General features: G+C 39.5%; 1 protein-coding gene across 8 annotated transcripts in view; it reads left to right on the forward strand.

The window, feature by feature from the left end:
- The window catches only part of RERE (arginine-glutamic acid dipeptide repeats), a 402,477-nt gene that overhangs the window by 60,719 nt on the left and 316,511 nt on the right, over window positions 1–25,247 (forward strand). For 3 of the 8 annotated variants that reach the window (XM_073316830.1, XM_073316832.1, XM_073316838.1), the window contains exon 1: window positions 20,680–21,217. The exons of 4 other annotated variants lie outside the window; for them this stretch is intronic. The gene's annotated coding sequence lies outside the window, so the exon portion shown is untranslated. Of the gene's footprint in view, window positions 1–20,679; window positions 21,218–21,714; window positions 21,734–25,247 lie in introns of those variants that run through there. One more of the 8 variants, XM_073316833.1, reaches the window with a different exon arrangement.

Below are 25,247 nucleotides of genomic sequence, written 5' to 3' on the forward strand. Positions count from 1 at the left end.
CATTGTACTTTTTTTTGAGTACCGTTTCTCTGATGCGTGACTGTATCAGTAAGTCATCTGTTAGTTTAATAAAAATCCCCCCATCCCCCAAAAGATGATAAAAAAGAAAAAAATTAAGCAATATAAACTAGAGAGAGTTAACTAGGTCTGCAGAGTTGCAAATAGCAAATGGGCCTTTTTTTTGGTTCTTAAACTTGAAATTAGTAGAAGCTCCAGAGACTCCAGACACTTATTTCTGATCCAGACCAGCTGATAGGAGCCACTCAAAATAGCATTTGTGCAGTTTTCCATACTTCTGCACAAATTCTAAGGAGTTTTTTATATTTCAGGGAACCGGAGGAAGGAATTTAATATCTTGAGGCTTGATTTGAGTTTTAATTCAAATCCCTGCCATAGAATTTGGAAAAATCAAACTTGAAGTTTTTAAGTTCTCATCAGAAATATTTCCTGTTTCTACTTCAGTTTCAGTTTCTTGTCTTTTTAAAAAGGACAGTGGACACTCTCACTCTACAGTGAAGTTCTAGATCACTGTTTTAAAGGTAAAATTAATCTTATTTTTGAGTCTAATCTGAAAAAAAAAAAAAAGACAAATCTGATCATTCCTTGTAAGAGGCATTGTATCCATGTTTCAGATAGCTCAGGAACAGCTACTGGGTAAAAGCATTCATCCATTCCCATTGCATCGGGTTGGCATACAAAGTCCATTGTGATGTTTGCCACCTGTTTGTGGGGTTTCTTTTGTCTAATTTAAGTGAAGGTTTAAAAAAAATTACATTTTAAATGAGTCACTTTAAGCAAAACTGAGCTCTTCTCCCTTTCCTACACCCTTTTAAATAAATGTACTTTGTGAGTAACGATACCCTGCACTGCAATAGTGAATTCAAAGTGCCTTGCAGAAATTAACTGCTTTGTGAGGTAGGCCTTGTTATCTCCATGTCATAGATGGATAAACTGTGGCATGGAGAACTTGTAAGTGACCAAGGCGGAATATGGGAAGTGCAAGTGGCACATGGGGAACCAAGGCATCTTGCCTCCAGTCATATGCTTTCACCATTAGATGCAATATCCAAAATATTAAATATAGTGTATATTTAATAATATTTCATATCAAGAGAAATCTCCAAACTAATGTTAATTTAAAATTTAATTTAATTTCATGACTTTAAAGATAACAAAACATAGTTCAAAATCTCAGTTGAAGGTAACATAGAATTTCTGTGGTCAGGGTCGGAGTTGCATATGTGCTTCTCCAAATATAACTTCCATCTCCATTCATCTTTGCAACATGGTAGCAGTATTTGTGTCTTAAAAAAAAAATCATCTTGATTTGAAGTGCATCGGTACTTTGGTATCTTGTACCACATTCAGAACTGGACAGTCTCTACGTAAAAGCATAAATGGACACAAATCAGACGTCAAGAATTATAAAAAGAAAAGGAGTACTTGTGGCACCTTAGAGACTAACCAATTTATTTGAGCATAAGGTGCCACAAGTACTCCTTTTCTTTTTGCGAATACAGACTAACACGGCTGTTACTCTGAAACCAAGAATTATAACGTTCAAAAACCAGTCGGAGAACACTTCAATCTCTTTGGTCACTCGATTACAGACCTAAAAGTGGCAATTCTTCAACAAAAAAACTTCAGAAACAGATTCCAATGAGAGACTGCTGAATTGTAATTAATTTGCAAAGTGGATACAATTAAATTAGGCTTGAATAAAGACTGGGAATGGATGTGTCATTACACAAAGTAAAACTATTTCCCCATGTTCTCCCCCCCCACCCCCCCCTGCTCTCCTGCTGGTAATAGCTCACCTTACCTGATCACTCTCTTTACAGTGTGTATGGTAACACCCATTGTTTCATGTTCTCTGTGTATATAAAGCTCCCCACTGTATTTTCCACTGAATGCATCCGATGAAGCGAGCCGTATCTCACGAAAGCTTATGCTCAAATAAATTTGTTAGTGTCTAAGGTGCCACAAATCCTCCTTTTCTTTTTGTGGATACAGACTAACATGGCTGCTACTTTGAAACCATTCAGATTTTAGATCTGCTGCTGGGCACCCTCTAGTGGTTTGTAAATGCTTTAACAAATTTCATGCTTCAACTGCTTCCACTACAAAAAATAAAATAAATGTTCCCCTTAATATATAGCAGATAATATAAAACAAGTAATTTTTAATACTGACTTAAGAGAGGTTTTGGGGATAGTAATTGTTTCAACCTGATGGAAGATTAAAACTTGTCTCCCTTGTCAGATATTAAATGTGGGAAATTGCTGCAGGCTATGGAATAAAAGCCTTGATTTACAGTGCAACATGGTGAAAGGCTATAATGCGGGAACTGTATAGATTTCTTTATTTAAGAGGACAAAAGTAGCAAGACTTTTTCAGCTTGTGATTTCTATTTTGGTAGGCTGAGTTCCAGGGTGGTCATTTGTACAATGTAATGTTGGTAATTCAGAGCTGGAAAACGGACTGCATAATTTTGAACCTTTCTCAGCATAATAGCTTTTTATTGGTAGTATTAACGAGTTAAACTGTGTAATATGCATGGAGATTACCTTCCTCCTCAAGTTTAAGGTTAAAATTATAGCAAGCATGTTTGTTAGCTTTTGTTGGCATTGAAGAGCACTTTTGACACTTGCACATTCTCACCATGGACATACTTTTCTACTTAACGTGAGCAGTTGCTTAATTTGAAAAGCTGTTAACTACTTTTGATCCTGACTGGCAAAAATCAATGCTCACACTGTAGTCTGAACTAATAGGAATCAAACTCATTAAGGCATGAAAATGGTTTAATCAACAGTGAACCACCTTAAAGGCTATTTCAAAATATACTAAAGGTAGATTCATAAAAGTAAATGTTCCATTCCAGAGATTAAATAGTGACGAATTTCACTGGCTACTTCCAAACTCCTCTAGAAAAATATTACTTATGGCTTTAGATCAAATGACAAACATGCAAACTAGTTACTGTTTTCTTTGTAGTGGGTGCCCTTTGAGACTGTGAAAGGCACTTTGTTCATGCCATTCTCTAACCTGAGGGCTGATTGAATTGGGGCTGCCAAATTTTTATCCCATTTGTCAGTTTGGAGTCTCATTCTTTTAAAAATATATATTTTTTGTGTATAGATTATTGGCACCCATACAGAGAGACCAGGTAACATGAGCTGAATAGTATGATAAAATGGTAAATGTGTGGCTCTGTATAACTCTGCCAGTGAATGATCCCTGATCAAACTGGGCCTAAAATTTAAGTTTTGGTGCTCCTAAAAGAGCCCCTCACAAAATATGAAACTGATCAATATTTCCATGAAATTAGAAATAAAATTTTGATGGAAACACTAACAATTCCTCCAAAGTGTTTATACCTGAAACATTGTGGCATTGGGTTAATACATGAGAACCTGAAAGTGAAATGTACTAGAAACTGACCGATTTGTTTTCATTCACAAAATTGAGAAAACATTAAAATTTCTGTAAAATTGATCGAAGATATTAAAAACAATTGCCTTTGTCTTAGTAATATAAGGTTGTTCTTAAAGGTAAGTTGTTTTTAAAGGTAAGGAAATCTGTTTTTTTAAAATATGATCTTAACCAGCATCGTCTTTTTCTCCAGTCTGGGGTTTCTCTGAAGGGAAACTGCCATCATAACATATGGAGACAATTTTGAGATGTGGATGATTATTCATCAGTGATTAGAAACAGATCACCACACTGATTTGCCACTTGTCACCAAATAGGATTTGAGCCTTGGTCTCCAGAAATTAGATGAGTGCATTATCTCACTCCTGTTAAGCAGGGAGGGGCACCCTTATTTTTGTTCGAGTGAGTTGTGAGAGCAGACACGAAGCACTAAAATACATCTGTTATATAGATGACTGTTAGTTTGGGTGGTGGAAGGGGTACATTATTAATGCTTTTATCATCTCCTGGGTGCTGTAACCATACAGCACTTTTTCCTTTTTAACACAATTTTCTGTATTTATAACAAGGAAGAAGTTAATTGCTGGACTAGCTTGCCTGGCTTATTTCCCACTATCTGATTCTTTTAAAAATTAGGTTTGTTTCAAAACTCTGTAACTTAACACCTGTGTCTAATGCATTTATTGTGGGGTCTTGACATGAACTATGATTCATTTTTGTTGACTAATTCTCAGAACTTCAGATCTGTCAAAGAATAAGCTAGGTAGAAAAATTAGCTTACACAGTATCTCCATTTATTATTCTGGGGCTGTATTTGAGTTTCCGTATTGGGTTATAGAATGGCAGCATGCATTAAGTAGGTCTAAAATGGCAGAATTGTTATCTGGAAACATGAGTACTTGCTTTGACTTCAGCTGCGGTTGCTACCAGTGGAAGACACTGCAAACACAGTGAATTACTTAAAGGAGCCTTTTTAGGACTTGGAAATAACTCCTTCAGTTGGAATAAAGGGCAAAATGTACCAAAGACTAAAAAATATATCTGGAGGAAGGATGACCAGAAAGATAAGGCTGATGTGAATATTTGTTGATGGTTTCTATATTGAGCTATAGAATTCATTTTGTTACTACCTTTTTTTGTAGGAGCATCTCATCACACAGATTGCAAAGTAGAGTCATAGTAGATTTCTCTCACCCCCTTATTTTATGTTCTCACATTTTCAGGTATATTAAATAATAGTATAAAGAATGTAAATAGAAGAGCCTGTCCACATAATGCCAGAGCAAGGAGACATTCAATTAAACTGAAAGGCAACACATTAAAAATTGATAAAATCCTCCTCAACATAAAACACAGCTAACCTCTAAAACTCTCTGCCACTATATATAATTAAGGCTAAGAGTTCAGTAGAATCCTATAATGTATATGTATAACTAGTGATTGACCTTTGCCATTAAGTAGGTGGTGTGTGTGTGCTTGAGTAAATACATATACATACACCACCTACTTAAGGATGTAGGGCAGTCACTAATTGATGGAGTTTGGGAGGATACTTGTATGGGCAGTTACTCCATAATTGTCTACCATGGTGATTTCTTGCATCTGGTACTGACCACGGCTAAAGACAGGCACTGGACCAGATAGATCATTAGTCTAACCCAGTATGGCAGTTCCCATATTCTGTATGGATCTAGAGCAGGGGATCTCAAACTTAATTGCACTGTGACCCCCTTCTGACAACAAAAATTACTACATGGCCTCTGGGATGGGAGCGGGACCGAAGCCTCAGTCTGCCCTAGTCCCACTGCCCTGGGTCGGGGGGGCCAAAGTCCAAGCCCAAGGGCTTTAGCCTGAGGTGGGGGTCTGTAACCTGGGCCCTACCACCCAGGGCTGAAGCCCTTGGACTTCGACCCCAGTCGGCAAGGCTCGGGCTTTGGCCCTCGGCCCCAACAAATCTAAGCCAACCCTGGCGACCTCATTAAAATGGTTTGAGAACCGCTGATCTAGGGAGATGGAATATTTTAGGCTAAATAGGGAAGGTGGAAAGGTTTCTGATATGCATAATTTACCTGAAAGCTAGACTAACCCGATGAGGGGTATGGAAGTGCCTACCTTCTCTGAAATAAGAAAAATCCTAATAGGAGCTGAGCATGACCGAGTACTAAAGAGCTGTTCACCCTAGTGGAGAAAGGCATAACAAAGAACAAAGGAAGGTCAAGTCAGACAAATTCAAATAGGAAATAGGATACACATTTTGAACATGGTGTTTTAACCATTGGAACAAACTACTGAGGGAAGTGGTGGATTCTCCATCTCTTGCTGTCTCCATATCAAGACTGGATGTCTTTCTAGAAGATGGGCTTTGTCCAGACATAAGGTATTGGACTCAGTAGAGGGGTAACTGAGCAAAACATAAGGAGCTGCAATATACAGGAGGTCCCTTCTGGCCTCAGGCTCCACAGAGTTTAGATTAATAGAATGTAAGTGGAAGGGAGAAGGGGGTAGGTTGCAGCAATTGTAAAATGGCAAACTTAAGGCTCCAGCTGCCTTTCTCTTCCAAATTTAAAGGAGCTACCAGAAGAGTGTGAATCCCAAGTGGAGAGATCAGTGGTGACTAAACCATTGCAGAGGCGTTAGGGAATGGGCTGACTTCTAGTTTCTGTAAAGCATGGATCTGGATGGAAGATACTTAAAGCTCATAGAATTGCTAGAGTCTACTGTATTTGTCTGTCTTGCTGTTTTCATTATACTTATAATAAACCTAGGGGTTTCTTATATTGGTTGGTGCCTGTGCATGGTAGGGGTTCCACTATATTAATATGCAATAAACAAAGAAAACAAACCAACCAGGAAGTTGCAGATGATGGTTATTCCTAGTTCATCTCTTTTTAAAAAAGGGCTGGTTTTACTACACTCGCACAACTTCCTCTTCATGAATATATCAATGCAAAATTAACCCTCTTTGTGCAGGCTGCAACACTTAGTGATGAGTCAGGTAAACAAGTCTATAAAATCTGCCCCCTCCCTCTTCCTCTCTTACCCCTTTAGTTTTTGTTAACTTAAGGATATGACTTCATGGGACCACCTGGTGAAATGTAAGATGTGGTTTTCATGAGGATTTCTGAAGCTTCTGAGTAAACTGTGAAGGAGGAGATGGTGTCACAGCTGTAAAGTGACAGTCATTCAGTGTACAACTGATTCAAACTCAAGCTTGGCAGGAAAAAGTAATAATTTGCCTTTTTATGTGCAAATCTTATGAACTGAGACTTGGATCCTTTTACATCCTGAGCTTTGCTAAGTACATCAGCTAGGATTAGAATGTAATATTAGCTTTATTTCCAACAGACCTTAGGCCCCATGGCTCTTTAACTGATACCTTGAAACTATACAATGGGAATAAAATTATTCAATTAATGATTGATCACAGTGGCCCTTGAGAGCCAGAATACTTAGACACGATTTAACAATTCTGGGACTCTATTGTATTTTCTGTAATGGAGAAAGTGTGGGGAGGGGGAAGGTACAAAGTGATTTCTTATTACCAAAGGATTCTTGATTTCCCTACCTTCTGCTTTTGGGGCCCTGGTGCTGCAAAGGTGCTGATCATTCTCAGCACCTCTTCATGTTAGTAAAAGCTGAGAGTACCTGGTATCTCACAGAGCTGGAGCTGTTGGTGATCTGTCGTGAGTAGGTTAATGGTTTGCTGTTCCTTTAGGCTTGTAGGTAGCTCATGAAAGCTTATGCTCTAATAAATTGGTTAGTCTCTAAGGTGCCACAAGTACTCCTTTTCTTTAGGCTTGTAGGGTTCTGCTTTATCCCAATTTGGAAATTGGAGTTTTGGGTGAAGTACCAGCCAAAGTAAAGAATGTCAGACAGCATCTGCTCCTTTTCTAAACTGAGGGCGAATCATATTTGTTGATTAAGGAAATATTTTCCTTTGAAAAGAACAGTTTTGTTGTGTTAACTCAGGAATTGTCGTTCCATCCCCCGCACCCCAACCTGATTTGTGCCCTGGTGAGGACCAAGATCACTGGCTTGTAACATGCATACTTTAACTTTTTCATTAAAATTTAGAATAGTTCTCTTGTTTTCTGAGATTGCTGCAGCTCTGCCATTTCTGTTTTGCATTGCGCAAATGAGGAAATGCGGTAGATGTGTTCATCTGCGGTTGAAGAGAATGCGGGCAGCAGAAGCAGGGTGTCATTTTGAGTTTGTGATTAGCTGCCTACTCACTTGGAAAAATTCATAAGTTCCTTTTTCATTTAGGGGCTGGGAGAGTCTCCCATATTTTTGGGTTGGTAATCTTGTAAGTCAGGGTAGAGAACTAGTGTCCAGAGTGCACCTACCATAACTTCAGCATGAGTGAGGGAGACTAGAATGGTATGGTTGGTAAAACAGATGTTCCTTTCTTGAAATTGCACACTTACGATCTCATGTCTTAACCACTCTTAACAACTGTGTTTACTATCAAAGCTGGAAATACAGACTTTGATTATAGTTTAGCTAGCTTTCAAGTGTTGCCTTTGCCTGTAAATGGATTATTTTTAGTTTAAAATTTTGCTGTAAGCATTCTCCCCCCCCCCGCACTTAATTGACTCTTCAATCACTACTTGCAGTACACATGTCAGCATTCCCAGGGAAACTAAACACAGTGCAAGAAGCACAATGGCACTTATGTGAATGATTTGAAATTGTGGCATTTTTTCTTCTTTTTATGCTGGAAAAAAATGGGGGTCCTTCTCATTGTCTGCATGATTGCATGCATATTTATGTTTATATCCTTTCAGGGTTTACTGTAGTAACACTCTGTGGTCTGTCGAAAATTACCCTTCTGAAACTTGGCAGACTGCAGGTTAAAAATGAAATGAAATAAGTACCCTAGTGTTTGTTCTGCAACAGCTTAATGATACCTTTATTAGAGATGTTGAAATAGTTTCAAAGCTTAACCTTTAAAATGTATTTTCACATCTTAATGTGTCACACTTGGCACATTCAGTTCTTACAAACCAGAAGAAGCAGATTTTGTTTCATGATGAAGCTGCTTGCCAAGCTTTAATTTAGGTCTTCTTAATGGATTATTAATGAACTTGTGAAGTGTACATGAATACTTTTTATCGACAAAACACCAACATTAAAATTCAACGCTGTGTATGTCAATACCCTAATCAAGGGCTAGGCATTGTGTTTAGAGGTTACTGAAAAATGCAACTTTTACACAACCTAATGAATACCTTGAAGTTTTACTTATAATTGCTAGAAAGCATTCTTTCTCTCACACAGGCAGATACATATGCTCTGGTTTTATTCCTTGTAGGTCCATGTTCTGAGTAATGTGTGTGTTTGAGGATAGAATGAAAACTTTCAAATGCTGTAGTCAGTAGGAAGAGAATCTTCTTGTGTTCTTGCTTATATGTGGGTTGGGTTTTGTTTTTACCAGCTTTGAGCTTTCAGATGGGGTTTTTGTCAGAATTCTAGAGTAAAAACTTCCTGTCAAACCACTAATTTGGGTTTCTGCATAACTTCTGGTTTCTATGGCTCTCCTGAACTTGCAATGTTTCAGCAGCTGTTCTCAACCAGGAGTATGTGTACCCCTGGGGGTATGCAGAGGTCTTCCAGGGGGTACAGCAACTCATCTAGATATTTGCCTAGTTTTACAAGCAGCTATATAAAAAGCACTAGTGAAGTCAGTACATACTAGAGACATTCAATGACTTGTTTATACTGCTTTATATACTATACACTGAAATGTAAGTATAATATTTATATTCTAATTGATTTATTTTATAATTATATAGTAAACATGAGAAAGTAAGCAATTTTTCAGTGATAGTGTGCTGTGACACTTTTATATTTGATTTTATAAGCAAGTAGTTTTTAAGTGAGGTGAAACTTGGGGTACATAAGACAAATCGGACTCCTAAAAGGGGTACAGTAGTCTGGAAAGTTGAGAGCCGCTGTTCTATTGTAATTTTAAGATGGCGTTTAAGAGTCTGGCAGTAGGTGGCGTATTACAACTTGACCATATTTGGGAAGAGCTAACTGATAATGGTTACTGGTAAGCTGTCTTGTTGGTTAAGACAGTGTACCTCATTCATTTTTGCCATTCTAGTAGTTCTGAAATGCTATGTGATTTATTTATTTCTAAGCCAGGAACCTGCTTTTAACAGTGTGTGAAAACTGTCACAATCCCTATGACCTCTGTTCCCTTTGTCCATGAATGTGTCTTGCTTTTCTCACAATTCCATGTAGAATTCTTAAATGTTTTCTTAAGTGGATATTTGTTGTTTGGTAATGTCCTTTTCAGAGTCACATGTGTATTAGTTTGTGCTTTACTGTATCATCTTCAGTAATCAGTTGCTTTCATCAGGGAAGATGTCTTTAGAACATACTAAAAAACAGGCATTCTGTGTGATTTTTTTTTTAAACAAAATGCTGGGTTTGTTTAAAAGATAGATATTTGTATGATCCACAGGATTTTCCCAGTGAGGTTATGAATTTTAAGAATGTGTGCGCAAGTTAAAAACTGGAGAGGAGCATTTCTTCAACTGTTAATTCATTTTGAGTTCAGTGCTGTGTTGGAAATAACTTGTCCAGATCTGATGGGGATTAAACAAATACTAAAAACCTGATATGCAATGTTTCCTCCTACCTTGATGGTTGTAGTGTTTCCCTTCCCTTCCAACAAGAGACAACGAAACTGAGAATCAGGGACTCCTTTGGTGCCAAATTCTCATTTTGACATGCCGTGAAGGGAAAAATTGAACATCCTTCCTAAAAACATCAGATTTATTTACACAATTTGTGCCAACTGCATTACTCAAGAGATGGAGTGAACCCAAGTTAGTCCAGACCAGTGTGATTTTACTTTGAAATTTCAAAGATGGTCATCCTATTTCTGACTCACAGAATACTCTAAAGGAATGTGGCCAGGTAAATGGTCTTATTTTGTTTTTCACTCTTATAGCTACCTACTGTATAAAAATCTACTGAGAACATAAATAAATATAGATGCATTCTGTCCTGTCACAGAAACAAAGTTAATCTTCTTATGGCAGCATTTCTGTACATTAAGCAATACAAACAAATTGAAACTCTTAGTGTCTCTAGTACCAACCACAGTTTATTAATTGGTACCTCTAGAGGTCCATGCAAATTATCAATAATTTTTTGTACAAGTAATTTTGAAGGTGTGTGTGTTTGGTGATTAAACTGATGACTGCTCCACTATTGTATAATAGGCCTGGTTATTGATACATCTGTGAAGGAAATAATATTTTTCCTATAGTTAGTTTTAAGACTTATGTATATGGCTTACAACCTAGCTATGTGGAAGAGACCCTAATTTTGTGTATGCGGTATTTGCATTTAAGAATGCTTCCGAGTGTGTTTGAAATAAATAAAAATAGGTTTGACTTCAAGAAACTTGATTGGATAATTCTATGTGAGCTAAGGTCCATGTTGCTCTCAGACCAGTGTAGTTTTTAAAGTACCTTTTTTCCCGTGCTTTTTAAACTAGAAAGGGAGCCTTTGGATAAAAGGCCTGGTTGTTACTATGTTGACAATCCTAAAAATTCAGATTATCAGCCTGGAGGTAAGATGATGCATGTCTAACATTTGGTTGCAATGATTCATATTAGTATAGTGTCTCGAAAGACATCTATTAATCAATGGAAGCATCTACAAATTGGGAAGTATCAATTCTTGACAAATAGTAATTGTTGCTATGAAGTTGAGGCTGGCCGTCTGTTGCCATGGTTTTTTAGTTAGCTATTATAAATGAGTGGTGGTGGTGGAGGAGGAACACCCAGTTTCCCCTGCCTCTCCTTTCCCTCAGATCCCTGTTAAAAATAAAAACTAGATTAGTTCCATCCCCAGGTATCCTCTTTCTAGACTGAAATTCAGGGTGTTTTTTTTCCCTTTGGTCTTATTTCTGAAGATCATGACTTCCATGTGTGTGCTGCACCTTCTTTACTGGCTAGTCCCCTTTGCACATGAATCCACAACTGAAATATAGGCATGCGGTTCCAGACTGTTAAAATATTTTCAGCATTATAGTACAGACTTCCTGTTTTTAAAGCTTATCTGACCCTCCTGAGGGAAAGATTAATATAGCAATGGTCACGTCCTGTGGCTATTGTCATTTTTAAAAAGTCTATTGAATTTTCTGAAATCCTTGAATGTAAAAGTGATGCACTAAAGATGTTGAGTGCTCTAGTCACATTTCTGATCTTTTTCAGTGCCTTTAATAAATCCAGCAAGTTTTTGCATATATCTGTTTGTTTAGTGTCTGCTACGTTAGGTATGTCAGGAAAATCTCCCAGTAAAGGATCTGCCCTATTCTGGAGAGATTGTAAAGGAAGCATTTGGCAGTCATTTCCTTTAACTTGTGAGAATGAGCATGCTTTACATTATAATAGTTTAAACATACCGCAGGCTGTTGATAGAGGTATCATATTTTCCATTTGCAAAGTTCCTTTATATCTAAAATCTTGAGGAGAGATCAGGGTTGCTTTCATTGTTGGTTTAAAATTGCATTGATAAAAAAGTTGAAAGAAATGCATTAGCCTCACTCCTCCCCTTCCTGCTTCTATTTTAATCAGAAGTTCATACTTCCAAATGTTTCCTTTTTACTTTAAAAAAAAAAAAATCAACTAAAGCTAAGTTAGTGCGGACTCCGTAACGTTGCTTATCCTTTGATTAAAAGCCAATATACGTTATTTAGGTAAATCATTCCTTTACACTTTTTTTCATTTTGTCTTGAAAACTGTCTGTCCAGCTGTCTGTCTCTTGTTTTTAAAATGGCATCTTCTAAAATAAAAAGTACTTCGGTTCAAGAGAAGCTGCAGTTTAGTGCAAAAAGTTACTCAACAGGTTGGTGTCTTGCTTTATCTGTACCACAGACTCAGAAGCTCTTAGTTTTTGTTTTCACGTTTTGCGTTTACAGTGTGCCATTTCTTGCTTTCTTCCCAGGGCAGGCATTTTCAGAAAAAGACTGCTTAACTTCTATATTTGCTGCTAAGTAGTAGGGAAACAAACCAGAGGGAGAAATAGTGTGTAAGTTAATTTCTTTGATTTGCTGAAATATCTATCTATCTAGCCTAGTTTGTTTTGATTTCTTGCTGTGAAAGTTCCAGCTGGGGTTTCAAGTTGTCTTTCTCACCACTTGCCTTCTAGCAGCTTGGTCAGATTCCCCCAACTGAATTTATTACATTTAGCAGATACCTAAGTACATAAAGGACCTCATCTTAAACATCCTGCCAAGTCCCTGAGTTCCTCAGCTCATTCATTCATATGACCCTCTTTGTCATTTTAGCCACAACTCCTCACTGAGAGAGAGATCTCTCTTCCTAACTGTTTTGTCCTTTCAAAGTGCAATTGTCTTGGAACATATATCCAACCTGATCTCCAGTGAATTTTGCACTGTAAGTGGCAAATGTCTTTTAAAGTGTGCTCCCTCTTACTAGGACTTCTTAAGGCACCTTGAGAGTTTGTTTCAAGCTTTAGATCGCTGGCAGAGCTGCATACCTCAGAATATTACCATGGAGAGAGCACTGCACTTTGAAGAGTCGTGGCTTGACTCTTGACCATGTAGAGAAGTTTGTAGAACAAATAATATTCTAGGATGTTTTGTAAATAATTCAGGTGCCTCCCCCGTCCCCCCTTTTTAAACATAAAAATGGTTTATTAGAGAGAGACTGGGTTTTTCGTACCCGTGCACATTTCTCTAGGATACATTTAAGAAAGCTGCTAGTCGTATTTCATAGGAAAAAGCTCAGATGGTGGGGAATAACTTTATCCTCAATACTCTGAACTGCTGTGTGAGTACTGTTGAAATACTTCAGTGTACTTGGTTTGTGAAACTGGCTCTAGGACCTGTCTAGATGAGAAGAAAAGGTATGTTACAATATGCTGGCTAACATGCTGCAACTAACACTTTTGAATCTGCTGTGGACATGTCATGCTGATGTCTGCAAACCTGCTTGAGTCATAGAGTCATAGAATATCAGGGTTAGAAGGGACCTCAGGAGGTCATCTAGTCCAACCCCCTGCTCAAAGCAGGACCGATCCCTAAATGGCCCCCTCAAGGATTGAACTCACAACTCTGGGTTTAGCAGGCCAATGCTCAAACCACTGAGCTATTCCTCCCCCCGAGGAATTAAGTTAAATTTGAATTTGAGTTAAAGCATAATAGGGAACCTAGGCTTTAACTGAAAAGTATAGTGTAGACATGTTCTAGCTTCACACAATTTTAAATCTTGGTTTAGATGAGGCATGAGACTTGAAGATATTAACTCGTGTGGTAGCTTTGTTATGTTGATGTGTACTTCCTGGAGTCTCTTGTCAATATGGTATACTGTAACAGTGCTTTTTGTTCATGGATGGGTGTACCTGAAAGCTGGTTACTCAGCATGCTAGTTAGCTACTTTTCTTTGGGTAAATAGCTGCTTATGTGGACTATTTTTCTTTCAGATTTGGGTTTTTAAAAAAAGGCAGTTGCAGCTGAGAGCATGTTGGTAAAGTTTAAGTTTTCAAACTCTGCAGTATAACTATAAATCCCAGAAAGTAGAAGATTACAATCTTAAGTGATAGTGTTCTGGTCAACACTTCCATAACTTTTGAAACTGGATTAGTTACCATACTTTAAGGGCATAGTGTATTTTAGAATTGTGCGAGAGTGCTTTTAACCGTAGATGTGAGAATGTCTGGGGAAGGACCTCAAAAGGTGAACAAGATGGACAGACTGTTATCCTAGTAACCAAAAATCAGTATTCAATAAAGGCGGACAACAATTATGGAAATTTTTTGTTTAATTCATTCTTATGTACCTTAATAGAGAGGTCTTTTGCTCTGAATTAAGTCTTAAAACTGGGTACAGATTGAACCTCTCTCATCTGGCACTCCCTGATCTGGCGACATCTGTGGTCCGGCATAGGCATCGACTCTGGGGATGCTATGGGGCTGGAGCACCCATGGGAAAAATTTAGTGGGTGTGGAGCATCCACTGGCAACAAGCTCCCTCCTCTTGCCCCTCTCCCCATGCCTCTTGCGCGCTGGTGGCCCCACGCTTACCAACTCCTTCTCCCTCCCAGCACTTCCGGAGCGCTGCAAACAGCTGATTTGCAACGTTCAAGCCCCAAGAGGGAGGGGGAGAACCTGGGTCCGGTGGCTGGGACCCCAGGCCAGGGGCCGGCGGCTGGGCACAAAGGCTGGGGGTGCTGTAGCATGCCCCACACCCCTACTTCCCGTGCCTTTGGAGACCTGCTGGCACTCTGCATTGACCTCCCGTGGTTTGGCAAATTCTCTGGTTCGGCACTGGTCCTTAAGGTGCTGGACTAGAGAGGTTCAACCTGTAGTATGTAAGATACCTTGTCCGTATCCATAAGCTCTTCGGTGAAAGAACTTTGTCTTCTCCTCCTTCCTGTGGAGATTTCAGAGTCACTCAGGTGGAACTGATGTACCAGACTGCCCTCAGTGTTCTTTGTACATAGTCTATACATTGGTAATTGTTTCAATACTTCTTACAGGTCCTTAAGCCAAAGGTAACAGCACTTTGCCTGTTAGCTGACAGGTAAATACTGATCCATGATCACTATTGCTATTGCAAAATGTTTTAAGTTGCGTTTTTCCTGTGTCTTTCCGTCCTCTGAGTTAGGAGATGATGTAAAATCACATTCTCAGCACTCCACACAGCAGGTGACAGTTATGGCAAGATGAGTGCTTGGAATGTTGCGGAACAGAATGGTCTAATTGGCTGACAATGAGATTAGGATTCACTTGAGGTTCTGGGATTTCTACCTGTCTGGTAAGGCCTTCTTTCTCAGGGCATAAAAGTGGTGTCAAAATTAATGGTTACTTTCAGGGTTTTTGTACTGGATGTTCAAATGTATAAATCCAAAGTGAGAGGTATTTTTTCCTTATTCAAAAGCTGAAATTTTAAAAAACTTCAGTTATTTTTAAACTGTAGGAATGTAAGGTAGTGAGTGGTTTAACAGGTGGTCTCTTCCCCACATAATTAAGAGAGCTTTTAAAAAAATGGAATTGTGGAGGCTCATAATCCATAATGAACACAGGTGCTGTCTGGGAATTCTAGGGAGGTAGAAAAATGGCTTATCTAAAAATTGGCTGCTCTGCACCACATTTAAAACAAAACAAAACAAAAACACAGGTATTTTAGTGTGCTGGTTTAGGAACTGCCTCTGCTGTACAAGGAGTCCTGTTAGAGATCTAGCCAAAACACCCTTCCATCTTGTACCAGAGATGGGACTCTGATCATGTTTTAGCATCTCCCCAATTGTGCTATGGCCTAGGAGAGACCACAGCTGAAACTTTGTTAGGCTGACGATACTGTTGAAAGTAGATTCCCCATAGATATGTTTTATAGTGTAAACAAGATCATAGCATAGAGGTTCGCAGCATGCTGCGGCTGAGTCTACACTAGGGCATCTCCTGGGATTCTCCCTCCTCTCCCCTCCCCTCCCCTCCAGTCCTTTTTACCACCACTGGTGCAGCTCCACTGGCAGCATTGCTAGTGTAGACAAGATTGTGGTAGTTTCTGGCACTTCAAATTCTCTAAACTCGCTCAGTATGTAAACAGCAATACCTAGCTCTTAATAAGACCTACGAAACCGTCTACACTCAGCCCTCTTTATACTAAGATCCATTATTAACACTGGTGAAGAATGTAGGTCACTTCTGGCTCACAAAAACAGGTTTGAAAAGAGTTTGCTTCCTACAGTAAACAGTGCCAGACTTTTCAACGCCCATTGCAAAACGCATGCTGATACAGTGAGGTGTCTAATGCACTTTCTTTGGTTTGGATCTGTTGGCACTAGTAGCCAAGCCGTTTACATATCTGGATGAGGTCATAAAAGTCTGCAGTTAACTGCTGTAATGAGTAGCTTTTGTCTTGTAATTTTTCAGCCTTAGGCTAGCTGTATATTGGGCTTATTTTTAACCATAGATTTCCAATTGTTGTTCCTACCATTGGGGGTGCACCAAGTATTAGTACAGGTAAGAATTTTGGCCAAAAAAAAATGGGAGTGGGGGTGTGGGGGAGATGACCTGCAACAATACTGGGGCAGTACCAGCAGCGGTGTGAACAATGGAAAAACCCTGGCAAGAGAGCCTGGTGTAGATAAAGTCCTGAAAAAGCCACATTAGTTAAATCCATTTTCAAAAATAGGTTCGGCTTAACATGGACTTACTGTGGTATGTTTGGTTTCAGAGTAGCAGCCATGTTAGTCTGTATCTGCAAAAAGAAAAGGAGGACTTGTGGCACCTTAGAGATAAACAAATTTATTTGAGCATAAGCTTTCGTGAGAGCCAGGCAAAAGAAAGTTAAACCTTCTTTTAGAAGACAGTCAAGATCAAGTTATTCTTGAAAATGGGCTTAACACACTTTGCTTGGCAGAGTTCACAGTAACCAGACAGTGTGTAAAACCTGTTTTTAAAAGCAAAAACTGGACTGTGTAGGTGTAGAGTGCTTTTAAATGTTATATGACGAACATTTTAGTTTTTGATGATTAAAAATGCATTATTAAAATTATCTTATGTGATCTACATGATCAAATCAAGTATTTTCATGATTAGTTTGCCTGACAAAGTATATATATTTTTCAGGTAGGTTTTAAGCAGCTTCTTCGGAGCAGTTTGCCTGGTGGGTGGGTGAAATATTTATGCATACCTGATGATGGCTAAATCTCTCAAAAGGAATTTTGAAAGCAGTTGTACTATAGATCTTGTGGCCTTGGGGTATATCTGTATTTCATGTTTTTCAAATTTTGTAAAGCTCTCACAAGAGGTTATGAATTATTTGTGTCCTATGAAGTGTGTCTAGAAAGCAGCACCTTTATAGCCCTTTAAAAATACACTTTGTCACTCTGCCCAGTTAAGTGCTTGATCTTTCACAAGCTGAAGCACATAGGTGCAGTATACAATGTTAGTGTCCACAGAAACCAGCAAAAGTTGGGAAACTGGAAGTTAAGGCTGACTTTCCAGTTAACTCAAGTAGTGTGTGACACACACACAGAAGACAACACTTATACGATAGCAGGAGTTAATGACAGGTTGTCAAAGCCTTATCTTTGAATCTCCTAGCTTTTGTTGGCTTGTGTCACAACCGTAATGTTACTTAAACTAGGTATTCTATTTAATTATAATACTTATAATAAAGTCAGATGTCAGCTCACTTGGCTGCATGCTTAGGCCTGTAGAACTCGGAGTGCTTTGCTTGTAACTGCATCCGTTGTCTCCTTTCATTATCTGTTAATGGTACTCAACATGACAGCGTTGTTTTGATAAATGGAGACTCCTGTGAAATCCGGGCTGGATTTTGCTTGGATTGGGATTGTCTTCCTTTTGCACAACACTGGGAAATTATGCAGACTGGACCAAAGACAGCAAATGGGAAATGATCTATTGTGTGAATCATAGAAACTACAGACTGAAAAGATCTATTTGGTCATCTAGTTCATCTCCTCCTGGCCGATGCAGGATTGTTGCCCACAGGATATTTTCTAGTGATTTTGTCTAATGTATGAGTGTGATGTTTAAAAAAAAATAAATGAGTGAGCTGTTCTGTGTATATTCTTTTAAAATCCTTGTTGCCCATTTGCAGATTTCCTGCCTTTAATTTTTACACTGTAGTTTGAAAAGCAATCTCTTGACTGGTTTAATATATTGTGCCCCTGCCAGCTGAGAGAACTAGATTGAATAAAGGCCTTTGGCCTCTAGTAGAGAGTGGGTTTGGGGGAATATGAAGAAGAGTGATAGCACCTACGACAAAATAGTGCTTGGGTTGTTTAATTCTCAGATCAGTTTTTTCACAAATGAAACAGAATTGCCATGAAGGTAAGTGCTCTGATCACTGTACATGATCCAGTTTTATTTGTCCATCTGTAAAATTGAGATAATGCTTCCCTAGCTCACAGGGATGTTATGAGCATTGGTCAGTTAGTTTTTGAAACTTATTAATACTTTGAACGTAGTTAACTCCTGTTACCCAAAGATCTCTGATGTACAAATGGAAATTACTAGACCCATTTTGTAGATGGGGTAATTGTGGCACGGTGAGGTTAAGACTTGTTCCAAGATCCCACAGTAAGTCAGTGGCTGAGTCAGGAATACAACCCAATTGTCCTATCTTGCGCCTCTCACTTTACCATGTTATTTCTGTTTTGTTCGGCATCTTTCATGAAAACTGAATCCAAAATGCCTGAAAGGATTTTCAAAGGTGCCTAAGTGATCCGGACTCCTGCACCTAAATCACGTAGGTGCCTTTGAAAATCCAGCCAAATGGGACATATTTCGTGGAAAAGGAACTTAGCGTTAGCTTATTGCAAGAAAACTCTTTTGGATGTCATTTGAAAGCAAACATTTTCTTAAGTGGGCACTGGAGAAATAAGCTACTTTCCATGGTTTGCCATGCATGAGGCCATACTTGATCAGAAAATTGAAGTGAGAATAAATGCAGTGTGGTTGCTTTGTACTTGTGGATTGATTTCAGCTCTCATAGGTGTTGAGCTATCACAAAGCCACTTGGTTATGAAGTTAATTTTGAAGCAGCACATTTCCCCCTAGGATGGGCTCCTGTTGAGAAGCTAATGTACAATGGATCTTGCAACAGAGCCAAGCTTGCACTACACACCACCTTCAATTTGTATTGATCACACAGCCTTTCAGGGTGGCAAGGGTGTTATACTTCATCCGCTATTTGTACATTAGCTGTGTTGGTGGTTTAGGCAGCTATTTCTAGCAAGGACAGAATTTAAAATTATAAGGTTGTACATCTTTCTCTTGAGAGAGACTTGGACACTACAGTGATGAACACCATATAAATGCCTACCATAAAAATACAAATCAGAACATAATGTACAATATCTGGGGGAAAAACAAGGCCGGGAACAATACTTGACATTCATGGGGACTTGATATACAAAAAAAAATCATGAACTTTGGTTTGACATGTTGGTTTCTTTTGGTGTGTGAGGCTTGTAAAGTAATACTGAGGTGTATGTGTCAGTCATTTAGTTATAGATAAAACATCATTACTGTAAAGCTAAGCCTTTTATTTATTTGACAGAGAAGATATTGTGTATTGCCACCATTCATGGACTGCATACACAACTTCTTTTTGGTAGGTGTACATTTTATTCTGAACTCGAGATCTAAAGGGCTGTACTCCAAAATGAAGTTGGTCATTTCAGGCAGCTGCAAGATTTTATTATTACTGCATTAAGCGGGTGATGGGGCGATACTTGAAGCTGGTAGCTAAGTATCATGTTTTTTAAAGCCGCATGGTAGGAGTGTATTTATTTCTTCATTATTAGATTAATTTCAATCAAATCAAATTTAAAAGGTGCCTTGCTTAGCAGATGTAGTTTTAGTCTCTTATAAAAAAGGGGAGTGGGGGTTGGAGAGGATTTTAACAAAATGGCTTACTGGTTGAATAAACTACAACAAAATCCTTGTATAGAAATGTCTCTAATGTGACACCAGAGAGGCGCCTCTCTCTTACCCATCATTGGAACAAATGCTCTGTGTGTGCTTCCCTCCACCCCTTTATTTTTTTTATCTGCATTTTTTCCCACCCCCTGTGTTTTGATCTGCATTTGTAGATGTAAGGGGGTTTGTTTCATTAATATTCCTGGCTGCAGCTCTAGGATGTGAGCTGCTGATCACTCCCGGGGATGCTTTGCCTCTTTAATATCTTGCTTGCAGATGCATTTTCTAGCTGACCACGCTATTAAAGAGCTGCCATCAATCACACAGCTCGGTTCCGGCTGGGCTGAGTGGGGAGGAGGGAAAGGATAGGCAACAGCATCAGCCAGAAGGAGAGTGGAGGTGCGTGCGTGCGTGAGCCTGTATATGGCCAAAGATGTATGGAGAGCAGCACAAGTAGCATGGAGAACTGAGTCGTGTGTGTGTGTGAGTGTGTGTGAGAGAGAGAGAGAGGCAGGTGGAGAGTGTGGCCAGGAAGAAGACAGGCACCAAAGACAGAGCTCAATCTGTGCATTGAAGGGTTAGGCATCAAGCCTCAAACACTGCCTGGGACTGGAATGTGTGTGTGTTCAGCCTGTTTCGTGGTGTCATTTGCACTGGAGGGATAAGCAGCAGAGGCAGCCTGAGCGTGCTCCCTATGTGCCTGTGCATGGCCAGAGCTGTTGCTGCTGGATTCCGCTCCGGGTTTTCCTCTCCACCGCCCGTTGTCTTTTGGAGGCTGTGCTTCTGTCTCTTTTTTTCCTCCTCCTGGTGTCTGGGTAAAAGAAAAGAGACGGGGTCACAGAGGCATGTGGAAGTGTCTGCAGCCGAACAGCTGAGGACTCGGAGCCTGCGAGAGGGGGAGCAGCAGTACAGTGTACATGTGCTGAGGGGAGCCAACTGCAGCAAGCCAGGGGGCTTCTGGCTGTGCACCCAGGGCAGGCTCCAGCTCGGGCAATGCTGCTCTCTCCTCCGCCTGGCCCAGCTACTCTGCAGTAAAGAAGAGGGGGCCTCCTTTTGTTCACCAAGTGTATTTCGCCTTCCCCCCCCTTCCCCGCCTTCCTCCTTTCCCTCCCTATCGCCCCCCTTTCCTACCTGCCTTCCTTCCCTCCCTCTTCTCCTCCATGGGCCTTGCATGGTCCTGCATGTTGTTGGACACAGCAGCAGCCACCGTCCTGCAGGCTCCTGAGAAGAAACACAAAGTCCGCAGGGGTCATTCTTTAGCAGCTGCTAGGATTGCAGACAAGTTGTGTTTGTCCGGCTCCTTCAGGAACTGCAAAGCTTAAAGCCCAAGGTTGGCTGGGTGAGTGTGCAGCGCAAAGGGGGGCGGGGGGACTGTTGTGTGTGGCTCCTGAGATGGACAGGAACCTTGGACCCTGTCCTGGCTGAAGTCCTTGGATGCTAGGGCTGCATTTTTTGACTCCTGTAAGTGGGCTACAGTTGAAGGAAGTCAGATCTGCTGCAGGTCATGTTATGGGTGTGAGTCCAGAGGGTGCGTTTACACACTACTTAATTCCGTAACTATAGTTAACAGTACATGAAAGGCACTACACAAAATGAAGTTATATTCTGAGGAGAATGTTGAGATGGTCACCCTACTAGTCTTAAAATAGAATAATGATGATAATAAATCACTCTCACTGTACAACAGAAGACACCTGGATAGAGAAACTCGTGACTTTATTCATTTATCTTTGTCCTTCCGGATATTCCAGGTTTTCAAGGAAAGTTGGATCGACGTGGTATGTGATGAGATAGCTCTTATTGGCCCTGAAGGCAAGTTCAGAGTGCTTTAAGGCCACAGGTTCCCCTTTCTCAGGTGAATGTTTTGCTTTGTATGTTTTTAATCTAACAAAGTTAACTAAGCAGAGCAAACATTTTGATTCTACATTATTTTTATGCAAGTGAGGTGAAGATTGAAGTTTCCTTGCTTGGTTGAAAATCCACTTTCATTCCACTTGCTAGGGTGCAGAAGTGTCTTGGAATGCCTTCTATATTTTAATTGGTACAGTGATTGGTGTAAGGTTCTTCTATGTTTGCTCAAACCCTGTTCTTAGTTGAAGTGACAGGGAGACCTGCTTGACCACTTTCTGTTTCTTGAGAAAGAAACCAGCTCTACTTTGTTTTACAATCCGTTTTTAAGCCTTTCTTGAGTACATGTGGCATTACACTGCATGGGGTATTGTGTGACTGGATGGCTTCCTTTCAGCCATATGGGAATCTTTTTTAATTGTATATGAATGAAAATGGCAGTTGACAAGGAGACTAATTTTTCAGTTAAAATTAGTCCGATTTTTTTAAAAGACTTGTAAAATAAGTAAAAGTTAAGAGCAGAAATGTGACCCTTAATTCATGGGGTCTAAATTTAAATATTCTACATTCTAGCACAGGATTCCTTCTGGGAACTCAAAATTAAAATAAATAGGATTTAAAACCCTACAGACAGGGCAATGTTATTTCAGTGTAAAGCCATTGATCTGTAGGCAATTAGTTCCAGACTTGCACCACAATCTGCATTTTTGTCAGATTTTTGTTCTTAAAGGCAATCACATGTTTGAATAGATATATTGCCATGTAAAATAGCACAAGGCAGACATTTTAGATGCTTTACAGCAAGTTGAAGAATTGTGTGGGAGCAACATTTAAAAGCTTTTTTGTTTTTTTCCAACCCTGTAATTTAGTAGTGTTTAAACTATGTTATAAAGATCTCTGGGAGCAGTGAAAGGTGGTTTTGAGTCCAGCACACTCAAGTGCTTATTGTACTCTGGCAGGCTGGGTGCTTGGCAGCCAGTTTTTGAAATGTTATTTGATCTGGCTGCATGATAGAATTGACTAGGATTACACCATTTTTCCCCCCCTGTGGCTGTTGAAAGTGATGCATCAGCGAGTGCTGTTCAATAGCATATTTTAAGACTTAAACTGCATGTATTCACTTTAAGCAGTTTCCAGTGAAAGGCAGTTTAAAATTTCTCTTGTCTTGTGGTTAGGATTTATGAATTGAGGCAAGAGCTGACGTAATCTATCTCACTTCCTTTGTGTGTTTTTTATAGTAGATAGTGTGTTTTTGTTTTACTTTTAATAGCTGTGACTGTTTCTCAAATACTTGCATATCTTCTTTATGCTGTTGGCTTTAGTATAACTAGTCAACTTGTTCTTAAATTATGCATCTTTAAAGATACTGTTCTTTCAGCTTTCACTAAAGTTCAGTGAATAGCTTGTATATTATGTGCACTAGTTTTTTATTTTATTTAATGTAACTGTGTACAGCTGTTATATCAGAAGGCATTGACTTCCTTCTGCAGTGTAGAGTATCCTACACTAGAGGTTGTAAAGAATTGCTTGGTGGATCCTCTAACCCCCTCCTTGCTCATTTTTATTCATGGGATGGGACAAGACAACCTTTTGTTTCATAGTATCAGTAGCTAATAGCTCATTTGTGAGAGACCTTTTGTTTTGGTTTGGGGTGGCAGGGGAGGAAAGAAAGCAAGAAGCCATGTATTAATAGACTTCTCATAAACCTGCCTGTTTTGGGGTCAAAGGGTTATGCTAGCTATTGTGTTGCTTATGAGTATCCAGAAGGAACTATCTATTTTTGTAATGTCACAGGAGGTCAGTGGTTTGTACTGTGGATGAATTACTACTGAGGCAAATATTCTGTACTGTTTAAGAATCCTTTAAAACCATATCTGTATAAAGATGGAGAATGCACTACCCTTAAAGTGTAGAGGCTGTATGCAGTTTGGATTAAAAGGGCCAAGTCCTCAACTGGTGTAAATTGTCATTGCTCCATGAACCCAGTAGAGTTACCTTAGTTTACATCAGCTGTGGATCTGACTCAGTAACTTAATTTCATTATGCATTTTGTTCAGGGTCTAAAGTGATTGTGTAGATTTATGTATAGCATGATCTTGTGTGCAGAAACACTGTCTCTGTCTACTGTTAAATTACTTGCTTGGGTTCTTTTAGTAAATTCTTAAATGGGGGCAATACAACAAGGATATGAGGTTTGTCAGAAACCATGCGTTAAATATGTTGCCCCTCACAGACAATGCATTGCTGCTTCAGTGAACCCAGTGTGTTTTATACTAAGGGCTTGTCTACACTTGAAATGCCACAGTGGCACAGCTGCAGCCCTGTCGCTGTAGCATTCCTGTGTACATATTACCTATGTTGATGGGAGGAGTTTTCCCCGTTGGCATAGGTAATCCTCCTCCCTTGAGAGGTGGTAACTAAATCCACAGCAGAATTATTAGATCAATTAAATGCTGTCTACACTTGGAATTAGGTCGGTTTAACTGTGTCATTAGGGGTGTGTATTTTTCACAACCCTGAGCAATGTAGCTGGATTGACCTAACTTTTTAGAATAGACCAGGCCTAAGCCATCTTTTTTGCTAGGTCCGAACACACACTAGTTCTTGTATTTGGCAGAATGTTCCTGGAACTGAGAGCAGTTTGTGGTTATAAGAGTATGTAGGCTGAATTGGAAGCAGGAAAAACAGTCAGTAAAAGCAAACGTGTGAAATCTGTTTATACATACATCTAATGTGGTGCCTTTATCTCAGACCCAATTAGCTGATAACAAATAGGGTGAAAATGCAGGTTGTAGAGCTGAATGTGTAGTGAGGCTACGGTCCATTAACATTTTGGAGAAATAATGAATGTTCACCAAAATACTAAGGGCTTTTACAAATGTGGTGTTCCTATTTTCCCTTCCATTCACACACACCATCTTCTCACCTAAGTTTGGTGCTGTAAACCCTGTTCGGCTGCCTGTGCGACAGTGATAGTCCAGTTTCAGAGTAGCAGCCGTGTTAGTCTGTATTCGCAAAAAGAAAAGGAGTACTTGTGGCACCTTAGAGACTAACAAATTTATTTGAGCATGAGCTTTCATGAGCTACATCGGATGCATTTCATGAAGTGACATGAAAGCTTATGCTCAAATAAATTTGTTAGTCTCTAAGGTGCCACAAGTATTTCTTTTCTTTTAGTGATGGTCCAGATACCTCAAGCGGAGGACAAAAGATTTAAACCCCCAAAACAAGCAGTTAAAGCAACTGATTGTATACTGTATTACTGAACTATAAAAGTACACCGGACTGTCCCTAGAACGTGGGATTTGGGATCCATGCGTGGTACCACGTTAACGTGGAGACCGGGTTAAAATGAATTGCAATTAAAGTAATTAAATTTGGGATCCATGGCCGTGACCGCGTTATATGCGAATTTGTGCTATATAGTTGCACGTTCGAGCGAGGTTCCAATGCATGTCAAGTAAGGTCTTTTATGAACCCTTGTAATGTTCTGAACTTCGTTGCCATCATAAGATGTATAT

The sequence above is a fragment of the Lepidochelys kempii genome, chromosome 18, assembly GCF_965140265.1.
Source record: "Lepidochelys kempii isolate rLepKem1 chromosome 18, rLepKem1.hap2, whole genome shotgun sequence".
NCBI lineage: Eukaryota > Metazoa > Chordata > Testudines > Cheloniidae > Lepidochelys > Lepidochelys kempii.